This window comes from Melanotaenia boesemani, chromosome 4 (genome assembly GCF_017639745.1).
Source record: "Melanotaenia boesemani isolate fMelBoe1 chromosome 4, fMelBoe1.pri, whole genome shotgun sequence".
Lineage (NCBI taxonomy): Eukaryota > Metazoa > Chordata > Actinopteri > Atheriniformes > Melanotaeniidae > Melanotaenia > Melanotaenia boesemani.
The window spans coordinates 11,305,400-11,321,192 of NC_055685.1; the positions used below are offsets into that span (position 1 = coordinate 11,305,400).

Genomic DNA, 15,793 nt, shown 5'->3' on the forward strand with positions numbered 1-15,793 from the left:
TCCCATTAGTACTGTACTGCATGTTAAGCTCTGCACTAATGACTGATGTGTGTGTGTGTGGTTGAGTCCTGCTTGGGCCATCCTAATTGTCAAATATGACTCACGTGAGGGTAATTACAGCATATGAGAGAGTGGAAACCAGGCTACGACTGACCCAGAAATTTGAAAGCTAACGAAGCGATAACTTACATCCATACACAGATCTCTTTTTCTTCTAGGTCTTGCACTCACCTCAGAGAAACAGAGGAAGAGCAAGAGAAAGCAATACAGTCAAAAGGACAGAAACTGGAACAGTGTTTCCTTCAGACCGCATTAGGAGCCAGTAGAGAGATTTGGGAAGAGCTGTCAAGAGATGCTCAGTCAAGCAGCTTGGAGCTCAACCCGTTCCTAGAATGAACTAATCTGGTTGCTCTCTGTTCTTTGTCATATCTGGCCATGGCTCCACAGCACTGTGGTCTGCTCCCAGAGTCATGGATTAAGCTCGGCTACCCGAGACTAAATTCTCTATTGAGGAATCATCTAGGTGTAATCCCTGTGTGAAGCCAGCCCTGTATGGTACAGCATATTATGTCTTTCACAATGACTATTATTCACAGCAGGCTGCACACTCTGGAGATACAGCAGACAAGCATGAGAAATGGTTTGCTGTGTACTGGCAGCAGAGCCCAAGGGTCGCTTTAATTTGTTATAAAATGAGGCCGGTTCACCTGAAGTGTCCCTGATGGGAACGCATCAACTAATTCAGGCTAAGTCATTACAATATTACACAACCTATCCCAACATTCTTTGATAATCCCAACTTTCATTTTTGTAATACTCAAACTTTATGTTTGATTCTTTGTTTTTGGTTAAATTCAATTGTGTAGAGGCAAAAAAATCAAGTGTATCCACACAAAAAGACAAGCAATGGGGACGAGTCAAAACATATTCTAATCAACAGCAGACAATGAACTGATTTTATAACAAAACTATTGACAATATTGTAAAGACCCTTTCAAGTTTAAACAAGTGGATGACAATCACAGAGAGCAGACAGTAACTGTGTACTAAGCAAACGGGTTCTAAGTGTTTACATCTTAATGAATACATAAACAAAATTAGCAAAGAGAACTGAGCATCTTTGTAGATGGCATAACAAGAACTGGACCACTGAGTCTGTTTTCATAGCTAAAATAATCCTTCCCCAATCATTTCTCAGAGGAAATAAACTTTTATGTAGTTTACACAGTAAGATACAGTTATGTGCAAAAGAAAGCAAATCCAGTTTTTAGGTTTAAATGATCAGAACAGAATGAAAATGATCTTGTTCGCATCAGCTGTTAAAATTAGATAAATGTGAGCTCAAAAACAAGTTAGCGAAAATGAAGGAGCAGTGTGAAAAACAGCACAAGTTTACTGATTCCATTAGGAATTAAAAAGTAAAGTTTTAGTCTAAGAAGGCTCATCAAATGCACCCAAGCAATGGACCACACTATAAAAACTGAGGTTTTTTGGCAGTTTTCTGTTCTGGGGCATTCAGGTGTGTTAACACAATGCCAAGGAGGAAAGACATTAGCAGGTCTTAGAGAGGCAAAAGCTGCTGCCCAAAGATGATTCTCAAGTGGAAAACAAAATTCCCGGCAGTGGACACCCCAAGAAGTTCCCTCTGTGATCACACAGTGTAATGCTCAGAGAAACTAAATCTCAGATTTTACAGACCTTAGTTAGCAAGGGAAATGTTTATAGTGGTAAAATTAGAAAGAAACTAAACAATTGTCTCTTGTTTGGAAGTTTGCCAAAGGATTGTCAAAAAAAAACAAACAAAAAAACAACAACAAAAAAAACATGGCTACATGGATTATGTTTGCAAAGTTGTTATTCCATCTGTGTAGTACAGTGCTGGAGGGGTGATGATATGGACTTATTGTGCAGCCATAGAGTCTGGGCACCTTTAAGCGACTGGGTCAACCATGAACTCCTCTTTGTATGAAAATAATCTAGAGTCAAATTTGTCTGACAGCTAAAGCTTGACTGAAACTGGTTTATGCAACTGGGTCTAATTAAAATGCTGTTGCAGTACCTTAAGAGACTTGTGAATAAACTAATGCCTGTAAAACGTAGCGAACTGAAACAACCTTGTAAAGAGGAGTGGACCAAAATTCCTCCACAATATGAGAGGATGATGATGTCAAACAGAATACTATTACTTGAACTTATTGCTTCTAATGAGGGGTCTACAGCTAATGAAAAATAACAATGTGTTATACAGTGACAGACCAAAGTTTGAACACATCTGCTCATTCAAAGTGAATGAGAAGACATGTCCAAACCTTTGACTGGCCCACAGGAGAAGCGATACAATTCCCAGGCTTAAAGGTGCACAGGCTCTATGGCTGCACAATAAGTCCAATTCCCAGCACATGAAATTAACTAGTTTTTTTTTTTGTTTGTTTGTTTTTCTTTATTATACTGGGAAATCCCATATAGGATCTCCTGTATGTCAAAGGTTGGAATAAGCATTTTTATGTTTGGGTTTATGAGAAATATAACAGTACAGCAACAGACAACCAAACCATTAACAATAGAATAAAGTTTTGACAACAAATAGTACCACATTGATTATCACAGCAAGTAGTACCAGGGTCATGGAGAATCTCAGCTAGTGCTCATCATATCGTGTTCAGATAAAAATTTGAAGCTTGTAACACACCAGATGTCTCTCATCTATCACTCATTTATTAAACAGTGAACTCACGTGATGTCGCTGCTGCTGCTGATGATTTGAAAACATCCGAAATTTTCAGACACATGCCGCCTACGCTGTTCCGCCTCTGCACACTTTCCTCGTGTTGATCATTAAAAAATACCATCATTTTGACCAATCACCCATATTACTGACAACTGACGAGCATAAATGATTTTATTTGTGCACAGGCGTCAGTGCCAGGCAGATCCATCGGCCACAACGATGTAATGCACTGTGATTTTTTTTTTCTTCATTTTCTTTTCTTTCACTTTTTTTTGACAAGCAAGCCAGTCAGGCCACTTTCGGGTCAAAGTAAAAGGTGGATATTTTAATACTGAGGCTGCTCAGCTAAACTAGTCTGTACACATGGGCTACTGTCCACGTCTGTCCTTGTCCAACTCAGAAACAGCTGTAAACTGGGCCAGTGAGGAACACTGTATTAGTCCAGGTTAAAATCTGATACGGAAACTTTGTGACTTCATCATTATGTCAGTGTGTTTATCATATTTTACAGCATGAAATATTTTGTGGGTCCTGCTGGACCAAGCATACCTCCACAGGTGGGTTGCTGCATGGAAACGTTTGGGAACCCCCTCTTAAGGTTGGGCAGCCTCTTATCTGTCTAAGCTGAGTTGACTAAGTTGAATCTCATCAGGTGAAGTTGCTGTTGACCACTTCTTGTTTTTACTGTGAATATTGATTTTAACATAACAGAAATCATGTTAACATGATAGGAATAATGGAGTCCTGCTGTGAGTCTTTTGATGAGCGTAGGAGAGAGAAAAGCACTGGACTGGTGGCGTATAGTTGAATATGGATCTATATAGAATATTGAACTTTGGTGATTACTTAGCCTGAATGTGTACACTTGCATGCATATGTGCACTGTGTGCAGTATATGAATTAGGGCAGCCTGGGTGAGTGTACGTCTGACTTTTTGTCCCAGTCCGGCTGACCATATGTAATGTGTTGTTGCTCATCTGAGTTTAGTCACGCATTCATATTTCTTTGGACCAACTTTAGTTTTCATCATGACACATGTTCACACAACATGTGCCTGGTGAATCATGTCATTGCCATCTTGGAATATGTCTACATCATCAGCAAAGAAAAACTTTTAAAACTAAGCAGAAAACTTGTGCACATCATGTAGCTCATATCCTATGTACCATCTAAAATGATTTTTAAATTAATGTAAAAAAAAAGGTGCGGACTTCTATTTAGCCCTATGTATGTACTTCATTTTAAGATCTGGTGAGGATAAGATGACCATTTTAAAAATTTTCTAATGAAATTCAACTTTTGCTACTATCTGGATATTTGACTAACAAACAGACTGCAGTTTGTGGGACTGAAAGGTTGTATGTTCAGCTGGACAAGAGACTAGACTGGAAATGCAACACTGAATCTGTCTATAAAAAAGGGACAGAACAGACTCTACTTCTTGAGGAATCTAAGATCATTAAATGCCTGCACCAAGATGTTGCATATCTTCTCTGTTATTAAAAGTGCTAGCTTTAGAGTTGAGGGCAGCACCTTGTAAACAACACAGTGAGGAAACAACTGGGTATAGTTAGTGAAAGTGCTGCGACAGAAAATAACAGGAGGTCATTTCTGCCAGCAGGCATCACCCTCCAATAATGCAAATAACTTTGGTTGACAATTAATCATTCATAAAAAAAAATATTGGTGGGTTACGGGTGGGATAATGGCTATAGCTGCAAGAGAAGAAGCCTACAGTGCAGTGACCAGCTGTGACATTCCACAGCTGGGAGTTTTGGTTATTTAAATGGAACTGAATCCACATTTAATAAGAGAAGGGTGTCTCTGGATGAACTATATAAGGACCTATGAAATACTTTTTAATTTTTCCAACCTTGAATTCTGTGTTTTACTAAGTAAGCTCAGGTTTTCCATGCCTTTATGACACAGTTGACCCCCTTCTGTCTTTGACCACAGTCATGGCAAGGAAAGGTGGTCAAAGACAGAAGGGGTGACCTGGAGCAAAGGGCTCTGGGCCATGATTAAAACCTTCTGATCAATCAATTGAGCTTAGTGCCATCAACATCCTTTTATCTCTTTTTTAAAAAAAAAAACACTTTGCTATCATTGTGAGGAGGATTCAACAGTATGATGATTGTGAATTATGGTTCTCCCCAACCTTGGTCTGTTGAGCTAAGCGTGAGTTATTAAAATTCCTGAGGTATTTTCATTGTTCTGAGTTGAAAAGAGCGGCAATTTCAGTTTATGCCAGTATGTATATTACATTATACTAGGGCTGGGCAAGTTAATGCGTTATTATCATTTTAATGCAGATGGGCACAACACTGTGATTTTTGGATGGGAAACTGTTTCCAAAAGACAATGAGACGTAGCTTTTTTTTTTTTTTTTTATTAAATGTGGTTTTATTCTGGTGGATATGTTTTGAGGAAAGACACAGACGGTAAGACATTTTATGACTATGTTTTACAAACATGAAGCATAAATTGGGCATCCTTTTGCCTCTGGTTCTGTAAATCTTGGTCATAGTGAAATGAAACTTTTTGGAATCTGTGAGATGTGTGTTTTCGGTAGAGGAATCGTTTATATATATATATACATATATATATATATATATATATACATATATATATATATATATATATATATATATATATATACAGATTCCCAAAAGTTCTGGGCAACCATGAAAATTTGCGAAATGTTGCGATTAATCACATTTTTACACAAAATGTCCTTTTCCTCTAAAAGAAGGCCTACTGCTATAACATGCAGTAAAATTTGGTTCACAAACTGAATCAGGGATCTGACCCACGGTTCTGGAGTAGTAAGTGTCTCTCTGGATCTTCCAGCTGAATTTCCACAACATAATGACATTAAAAGTATCAGTAATATTTTTTTTATTGTAAGTTTTTATTTTACTCGTCATTAAATTGGAAACTTTTTTTTTTTTTTACATTATTTTCCACACATATCTACATCCCATTGAAGAAAGTCTGTCTAGCCTCGCTTTGCAAAACTTTTATGTTTTTCTTTATTTTAAAACGTAAAAATATAAATAAAATTTGTTAAACCCTTCACATAAACTCTGATCACTGTGCTGTTTTTTTAAACATCCACATCAGTGAGCACAAACACGAAGACCTCAGAGGGGTTAAGGCCAGTTTATGATTTACAAGTCCTTGTGTCCACGAGAGTCCTCGCTGGTGTACTTAACATAAATTTTGTTATCTCTCCCAGTCCACAAGTGGCCAAAGGGAGCTCTTCTCGGACACACAGGCCAAAATTTGTGCATGTGCGGACTGTACAGATTGAAAGCAAGCAGGCTGAGCCAATAACAGCAGTAATTAGATGTAACTCTCGTTCTACAGTCCTGTTGGTGCTCTGTTCTCTGTGCTGTTGGTATAAATTAAGAAGTTGGAAGGACTTTTTGAGGAATAAAACCATTCCTATGCTTCTTTTCTGTTTGGCTCATCCATGTTAAGAGTGATCCAGTTAAATCTTATCCAGTCCTTTGCATATTCCTCTATCCTATTCTTTGATTTCCTTTTTCTATTCTTGGACCAATGGACCATTTGGACCACTGGACTAATGATACTGACTGTAACTATAAAAAAAATTTGGAAATCTTTATCTCAGTCACGTCCTAATTGACCATCCGTCATTTAATTTCTTACATAGTTTCCAGTATATCAGGCCACAGTACCACAGTTCTATGAACCTTTCATTCCACAGTTGCTGGTATCCACCTGTCAAATTACTTCTGAAACTCGTTGCTCTCTTCGTCTCTTATCTGAAGTCATGTTCCTCAACTCAGTTGACAGTTTTATTTCTGCATCCTCAGCTTTCCTCTTATCCAGGCACATTCCTTCCGCCTTACTCCAACTGATTGTCATTCTTCTTCTCTCCAGACTAAAACCCCCACCTCTCCGAGCTCTACTGAATCTGCTCCCTGCGATCACCATGTACCACAATGTCATCTGCGAGCACCGTAGCCCAGGGATACTCTTGCCTGATCTCGTCCATCAGCCTGTCCATCAGCATTGAAGACTGTGAGGGTTCAGAGCCCACCGCAGGTGCAATCCCACCTCCAACTTGAACCCATCTGTCGCTCCTCCTTTATACCTCACTGCTCTCAAATATATCCTGCACCACTCAAACATACATCACTGCCTTTCACAAGCTCTACACGTAATGTCACACCTGATCTCACAGCACTTATATTTTTCTTAAATCCACTGTTTAAATTAACATGGTGGAGCCAACTGATTTTATATAGAGGCATGCAAGAGTTTGTTAATTTCCAAGTTAAGAATTTCTATTGCTAGAAATGGTTAATGGTTTAACTCTTTGTATGGGTACCCCGTAAGCACTCAGATGACTTGCTGGGGAACTGGCTTTATCAACTTCAGCAGGCATGGGCTCCTCAAAACAGCTGCCTAGCACTCCAAATAAAAATGACTGATTCCTAGAAAGCATTAAAAAAAAAGCAAAGAATTTTCCTAAAATTCGTACTGTAATGTAATTAACAAGCTGAACTTGAGAAGAATGGTGGCGGTCAAGTTGACGTCTGGAATACCAGAAAAACTTTGATTAAAACCAACTCCAAGACCAATAGGAAGGCAATTCACAAGCTCTCTTCAAGCTTTAATAGACTTAAAAAATAAAAAAGAAAACTGGAGCAAAAGTATGGCCAAGCAGAAACTATCCAACAAGTTTGAAAAGCCATGATGGACTCAGCTGATCAGCAGCAGATAAAAACAAAACAAATATCCCATTAAGTGCTCACCATGCAAAATATCAATGCTTTGAACGCTTTCACATTTTTGTTATCCTAAAACTGTATAAGTAGGAAATAAATTTGTAATCCATCATCAATCAGGTCATCATTTATTTGCTCAGCTGTTGACAATAGCAGAAATTTTGTCTATGACTTCCAAAATATTTGGATACTGTTATATTTTTGGAGTTGCTACTCCTCTGCATTTTTCTTAACAATCCATCTACTTCTTCTGTCTTCCAGAGCAGTGATGCATGGCTGTTGTAAACCTTTAAAATGGACCTTTCACTCTAAGATATATCAATTTAGATACATGGAGATTTACCAATGTAGAAATAGTCCTGTAATTCACAGAGGAAAATCAAAAGATAGAGAAAAGTCCAAAATCTCATCCTGTTAATGATCTTAGAAACCCTCAGATTCATCACACAAGGCTTTGGTAATCACTTGAGGAAATGAACAGCATCTTAATCTTGAGAGTTGCTACAGAGTCTGTGGAGTGTTTTACAGTCTCACACAAGCATTTTCTGCTTGAAGCAGCTGCCACAACCGCTCCACTGCTGCAGCAGTCTAAGTGTAAAGTGAAACAATGTGCAACCCACTCGTGTGTTGGTCTGTAAGGCAGAACAGGGTACCCTCAGCCCACACTCTAGCTGCGATGCCTGTCTCAGGTGCTCCTACGCAGACAGAAAGCGTGCGTGTGTTTGACTATGCAGATGACTGACTGTGTGTATGAGTGAGCTATCCTGATCAAATTCCCAATTACAGAGGCGAGTGTCTCTTCAACACTCTTCTCCTTGTACAGATGAAAAAAAACAGACATAATACACCCACTCTCATTCAAAAAAATACATACTGTATACATAAAAACAACCAAAACAAAAAAGAAGCGCATACTCACACACACCTTACACAGCTCAGAAGCATCAGGCATTTCATTTCCTATTCCGCCCCCCTCGGCACCCTTGTATTCCTCTCTGGTCTCCCCAACACTCAACCCACAGTCACTATAGCAACCTCACAAAGAGCTACTCACAGCCATGGGGGCATTTCATCATTTCAGCATTTGTGACAAAACGGACACACACACACACACACACACACACACGGATAACATAACTGTCTTACCTTTGCTCATGGCTCATGCTTGAACATGAAGTTTGAAAGTGGGAGCTGAAAGAGAAGAAGGTCTTTTATTTATCCACAAAACAGAAATCCGTGTTTTCTTTCATGGTCTGAAAGAATGCATTGATTGTAAAGTTTTATTAGACAGAGTGCTAGTTATAGGGGGCTTATAAAGGTAAGCAAGTAAAAATGGGGGCAATCAATTCTACCTGATCCCTGCTGGGTATGTGGCTCTGCTGCCACCTATAGATCAAACCCGGTATTCTACATGCACAAAGTCTCAAGACTGTGACGTTACAACATCCACCCAAATCTGACTTCTGAAAGTGGGAAAATGACTAAGAAAAGGGAGGAAAAGGCGAGCTTTTTAGTCTTAGTTAATAATGTACCAGACAGTCTTGGACCTGCTGTGTTCCACATGCTGTCTGACTCAACAATAATCTCCTCAATACTATCTCCTCGTCTCAGTGTCAAGTGAATAAGACTCACGATGGAGCACTCAGCTTGCTTTGGTAAACTCTGAGCATCAAATGCCAACACTTTCAAAGAGTTTGATGAAATCTATTTTTGTTTCTGAGTTCAGAGGCTCGAAACCAAATAAATGAATCAAATGCAAACTCAAAACTGCAGCCAGTCTGAGAGAAAGGAAAGTGGCACACAGCCTAGGTGCAGCCTCTGCATCTTTTAAAAAACTGAAAAGGGATGAGCGAATGCTTTATATTTAGAACGGTGACGCTATACAAACTTGAATGCTAACATGAGAGGAAAGCTCAGTGATGCGTTGAAGAGCTGCATATTCAATAATGTATCAGAGGCAGCATTTTAAAAACAGCTGGGGATTGCCACTCTGTCTTGTCTTGTATGCCGGTCCGTCTTTGCATGTCTTTCTTTCAGTCTGTCCACTGCGACAGCAGTGGATTTGCCGCTCCTGAGGGAGATGATGTTTGGTTGATCTTTTCATCCTGTCAATAGTCTTTGCACATTCTTTTTGTCCCTGAGAACTCGCTTTCTAAAAAAAACAAAAGATGCCATCCATTGCTGCGTTCAACCTTTAAACAATGTAATGCAAGGAACAAATCTGGGAGGGGAGGACGTTTACATGTGTTTAATATAAGGTCAACATGTTAATTAGTGCTCACCTGTTTCAGCACATATGTCCACTCTGCTGCTTCATCCTTGAGGAATGAAAGAGTGTGAAATCTCCCCAGAATTCTCCTGCAAGACAGATGAAGAGATAAAGGGGGTGGGGAAGGAAGGGGAAGAGGAAAAGTGGGAAAGGGATTAGGAGCAGAGCTTTAGCCTTTCAGAGTTCAATGCTCTTAAACCCAACTCTGGCTTTAAATAAGTTTTCAGTGTTTGCGTGTCTTTGCATTTGCCTTTTCTTGTGTGTGTGTCAAATTGAAGCTTCCACTTTGAACCCACAATTCAACTACTGCAGCTGAGTTGTTCCAAAAACAGTTTGGGTCAAATGGACAGCCCTGGCTCAACTCCTACACTGGGAGCTTTTAAGGCTTTTAAGGCTTCCACGCCAGCAGCTTACAAATCTTACAGACTGTGAGGGGAAGAGGGGCTGAAAAAGCCCGGGTGGGAAAAGCATGCAGCACTTCGATATGAGAACTACTCTTTCTGACAGATCAAAGGGGTTGCATTAGGACACATGTGGGCATATGAGCGCAGAGGCGTGTGAAATGTAAGCATAGAGTATGCACACACACACACATATGCACACAACTGAGTGTCACTCCATGTTCTTCCATGTTTTGTAACTACAATGACCCAACACCATTATCCTGAATCCTTCTGCCATCGACGGTATGCAGCAGAGTGCACCAAATGGTAGCAAAATTGAAAACTACTTCAGACATGAATGGGGTCTCAAAGGACAGGTGGCTGTTCCACAGTTATTCTTGTTATGATATTTATCCTCTGTTGAACCTCTTAAAATGAAAAAACAAATTTTAATACATATGGAGCAAGCAATCTTGAATAGTTAAACTTTCTTCTGTACAGCACACTTTCTAGCTGGCTGTAATGGTATGAATGCACTACTACAGTAAAAAAATAGAAAAAGGACTATTTTTGTGACCATTCTATATCACTTTATTCCATAGTAAAATAGTAATAGGTGGAATGACAATGAGTCACCACTAGTCTGTGCTGTAACACCACTTCTGTGTTAGTGCTGCTGACCAACTTCATACGCGGGGGCAGACTTAATGATGACAGCATTCATTAAATGTAGGATCTGATGATGTAAAGATTGAGAGTGATTTAATTAAAAAATAAAAGTAGGGCATGTGTCATTACGGTTGCGTTTCTTGACCCATAAACACACCGGTTGTTTTTAGGTTGTCCTGGGAGCGTTTTACATCATGCAATTAAAAGGCATTTGAAGAATCTGTGTCTCTGATGATCTGTCTAAGATGTGGTGGATTGCAGGGCTGTGGCTTGCAAATACTACGTGCAGTGTGGCAAAATGGTTGTGCACCATGTGTGAAATCTGGTTCACACTTTATTTTCAGTTGATGACACATTCCTCCCTCGATTCCTTCTCCAGTTGCACCATGTTTCTTCTGTAATGATCTCACAGCGGCGGTGAAATCAGTGGGGGAGGAATATGATAAGAATCAGTTACCCTCTACAGCTTGCTGCAGTTTTTCCGTCTCCACCGGGTTGTTTTTCCGGTTGGATTTCAGTGCTCGCTGGTTGGAAACCACCTTGTTAGTGAGAATGTGCTTCACCTGTGCTGGCCCAGCAGAAGTAATTAAGGCCTTGGCAGCATTCTGCTGGAGAGGGTGTCTGGAAACTAGATCATTTTGAAAGCTTGTGTTAGTGCAAGCAGTTTCGTCTTACAGCTAGCACAATAAGCTAGCAGACGTTATGTTTATCCAACACTGGTGGATGTGGTATTACTGTAAATTCCTCCATGATTTAAGTGTTATAAAGTGGCACCCACAGTGAACGTCTGCCTGGAAACCCTTTTTGCTGCTTTGAATCTGAGCGTGGACTCCCATGGGAGCCCTTCAGAGCAGCATTTGAAGCACTTTTATGTTAATGGCTGAAGTGACTATTCAGCGAGAGTCAAAATGTTGATCATAATTAGAGGGAAATTAATCTAGGTGCTGCATCTGGACATCATCTTATACAGCTTCTGCTGCTGGTGGATATTGGGGTGAAGGAGCAGATTATTTAGGTCACTGAAGCGCTTCCACATACCCTTTTCACACCACGAAACAAACTATTTCTGCACTGATCTGTGCAGCAATGGCCCAGATAATTTTTTGATGTCTAACCCTAACCAGGGCAGCTCAGTGGAACTCGGCTTACTTTGGTTTGGCTTCACTCAGCATGTGTGAAACACTTCTTCGGCTTCTGTCAAGTGAACTCAACATCAAGGCAAGTGGGTAAGCAGGGCAGCAGAGTGGGCATCAGATGTCCATCTCTTAAGCCTAGTTAAGATGTTGTAGCAGAGTAGGGCCACCCATAACACTGACACGATGGCCTACAAGCTTCACACCCAAACACAAAACTCCTAAAGCTGCACCGTCTCTTTTTACAGTACCAGTCAAGTGTGAAATGTCTCCATCGTCTGCTCACCAACATCATTTTCAAAAGAAAATATATTTCAGGAAATTTCAGTTTTGTAAACATGTTTACTCTTTTTAGGTGTGTGTGCAGCACTGATCAAAAATCTGTGCGGAATATCAAGGAAGCTTTTGCAGGTCAAACTGGCAACAGGGACTCAGAATGGATGACACAAATCTGCATAAACATCAGACTTGTTTACGCAAAGTGGAATTCATCTGATGCGCCATCTCAGGGATGACTCATTGGACGAATGCTGCGTTTAAAATCATCAACCACTTCTTACCTGGGCAGCAAATTTGGAAACAACTGCATGCTGCAAAATTTTTCTGCCCGTGAGACCTTGCTGATGTAAGATAACCTGCTTCTGTTGTTGCTTTGAGTTTCCGACGCAGTAACTGGAGGGCCCTCGCCCAGTTTTATTCCCTCTGTTTGTCTGCCCCTGTTTTCAGTTAATGATTTGGTTCAACCTACATATCAGGACTCCTTGGGAGAAGAAACACATCCCAGTGGTTTCCTCCCGGCAAAATTGTTCCCTGGCACAAATTTACTAGACAAAAATTTACTACACAATTGGCTGTATTACAATCATTTAGGATTTTTTTTCCCCCCTGTAAAGCGGTATGTAGCTTTGGTTTATTTATCTGCATGCAAACAACTTGAAAAAGTACCAGTATTTAAAGTTTTGACACACTAATACAGAAAATGTGACCAAAGAGAATAGCTTATCCTTGACTGATCACTCTGCGTGAGATCAGAGATACAAAGTTAGGGATGAATTTCTATTTAAAAGAAATCGACTTGTAACAAGAAAAATGGGACTTGTGTTTCATTGCTCATTAATTTGGGTTAATCCTACAACTTTCTTTTTGTCAATGGAGCAAAAGAAGCAATTCTGTCCAGTCCGGAGTGACACTAAACTCATTTTTGAGACAGACTTTTAGAAAACTGGAGCACTCCCCCTGTGCTCAAGACTTGGTTGTTTGGGGCTCAGTCCCACTCCTCTTAACAACCTAATTTGTAGTCTTTGATGAACCCCTTCTGTATCTGCACTACGTACTAAGGATTGAATGGCAGATTAAAAAAAAAAGACTAATCTGATGGTGCTTCAAACAGAGACCGATCCAACCTGAAAAGACCCAAAGCTAATTAGACCTGATCCAAAAGGTCAGTTAACTAACATCAGCAGGTGGAAAAGAGCAGCAATATAATTATTATAATCTTCTCAACAACAAAAGAAAGGTTCTACTTCAACACCCTGAAAGTGGAAAAGAATAAATTAATTAAAAGCAGAAATGAAAGAAATATACTGGCCTTTTGTTGCTATTATTATCAGACATGCCGGCAACTGATTAGTCTTGAATTTGGAGACAGGCTCATTTTAGGTTCTGGTTAGAGACAAAGAGTTGAAATTTATTTTTCTTTAGTTTTTAGCTTTTGAAAATCAAACCACAGACAATACAAACAGAGATTATTAGGGGGACAGCCAAATTATTCCATCCATCCATCCATCCATCCATCCATCCATCCATCCATCCATCCATCCATCCATCCATCCATCCATTCATCCAGCCACACATTTTCTATAAGTTTTGTAAATTTACGTAAAAGTAAAATTTCTTCACTTTGCACATTAGCTACATAATCATCTTTGTCAAATCTGAGTTAGTAATTGCGTTACAGCATTATAAAAGTAACTAGTTATGAGAGAAAGTAACTATTGAACTACTTAAAAAAAATGTTAAAATGTTCAGATATGTTCCCTTTGAAGGAACTTTGAATTTGCCCACCTGTTCATTTATGTATAAGAGCAGAAAAATCTGCTGATGCTGATGGCATGGTTCTGTCTCCTTCTTTATGAGCTTAAGTTAGTCTCACCTGGATCTGGGCTGCTATCATCAACAGCACTGTCCCGGCTTTCTAGAAGCCGGGACAATAACAGGTGATTCATGAGATTAAAAAACCTTACATCTGACATGAAGAACCACTATATTTCTGGGCTTAATGTACATTTTACATAACGTTGTTGTCTTTTATCTCAGTAAAGTAAAAGTAATGTCTGTGCTTCCACTTTTTAAAATACTACCTTTATTTTCTCCAGGCTCACCGCTGCTGCATGTGTCTCTTAGTCGTTTGTGTGTGTGTTTGAGTGTTCACACTTGTCCAAGTATGCCTCTGTTTGGCTTACCATGACATTTTACTCTTCCTCAGACAATCATCATCACTTATCAGGATGTTTCTACCCTTAAGCTCCTGGTCAGAGGAAGACAGCTTCAGTGTGCTAAATTATAGGAATGTGCCATATTTTTTGTCAGTAAGGGTGACAACGTTGCAACCATGGAAAGAATAAATAGTTATATGAGCTGCATTAGCAATGCAGCTCATTTTAATGCCGTTATTCCCATCAGTGTTCAGCCAGTCATCCTAACCATGTCTACTTGCCTAAATACATTAAGTTGTTGCCATGATGTTGAATGATTAAGTATTTGTGTAAACAAGCAATTTAATAGGTGTACCTAAAACATGGCCGTAAACATTACGTTTACTGTGTTTAATCCGACTGCAAAATCCTTGCTTAAATTTCTTTCCCCACTCAGAATTTATTCTACGTAACTGATGACTTTATGAAAAAAAAAAAATAAATAAAAAAATAATAATTAAAGCAAATCTTGGTAGTCCTTGCCTGCATGTTTACCAGAGCAGTTCTGTCACACGATGTCAAGTTTTCTGTAAAAAGCTTGTTGTGCTGATCCTTGAAATTGTATTAAACACAGTTTTAAGTGCAAAATTGTGCTTCAGCAGTCGTTACAGCAAAATCCGTCAATTTTCCCACATACGCAAGATTGGAGAGTTGCAAGACATTGACTAAAAATCAGAATTCACATCTTATGCTTCTTCTAATTCAACAAAATTGTGCTTTTGCTTTAACTTCCATGTCTTGTCAATGCCTTCCTCCCTACAGCTATAAACCCCAGACACCAAAACAACGTAGTGTAGGAATCAAAGTCAAGGTGACTGGGATAGCAATCTCTATAGTCTATAATAAAGAATCTCTAAAGTTTTCTATGACTTTAGATTTAAATGCGTTGAAGCAAATTACAATTACTTTAGTACAAACGTAATAATCTATTCAGTTTCTTGCCAAACCACTTAAAACAGCCTGTACCAAGCCAACAACATTAAAGCAAAGTGAGCTACAACACGTCATCGGGCTTACTGGAAGGAAGAATAGCTGCAGAAGAAGTGGTGTCGGTCCTTTTTGAAATATATTTTTAAATTCTGCTTAACTCTACAATGATAAGAAAAACCATGTTCTCTTGAGAAAAGGGTGCTGTTGTGTGCTTGGGGCAGACCTGTAGCCATGGATATATGGTGACAATTCTGAATTATCACTTCTTGGCTGCAACAAATTACTCAGTGATGTCCTACTTTTAAAGACATATTGGACTGTAGTGTGCTGAGGGCCAAGAGAGCGACTGGCTGAGGGAGTGAAACAAGTAAAAGAGAGTGTCTACACAGAAGAGAAGTAAGAATTATGAAGGGGTGTTGCAGTGCAAAGACGAGGGACGAACATATG

The 15,793-nt window shown here is 39.4% G+C and overlaps 1 protein-coding gene across 19 annotated transcripts in view; it reads right to left on the reverse strand.

Annotated features, from left to right (window-relative positions):
* The window catches only part of ptprdb (protein tyrosine phosphatase receptor type Db), a 194,011-nt gene that overhangs the window by 121,774 nt on the left and 56,444 nt on the right, over positions 1-15,793 (reverse strand). For all 19 annotated transcript variants that reach the window (XM_041982822.1, XM_041982807.1, XM_041982820.1 and 16 more), the window contains exons 4-5: positions 9,771-9,846; positions 8,635-8,679 (exon numbers count right to left, since the gene is read on the reverse strand). The gene's annotated coding sequence lies outside the window, so the exon portion shown is untranslated. The remainder of the gene's footprint in view (positions 1-8,634; positions 8,680-9,770; positions 9,847-15,793) is intronic.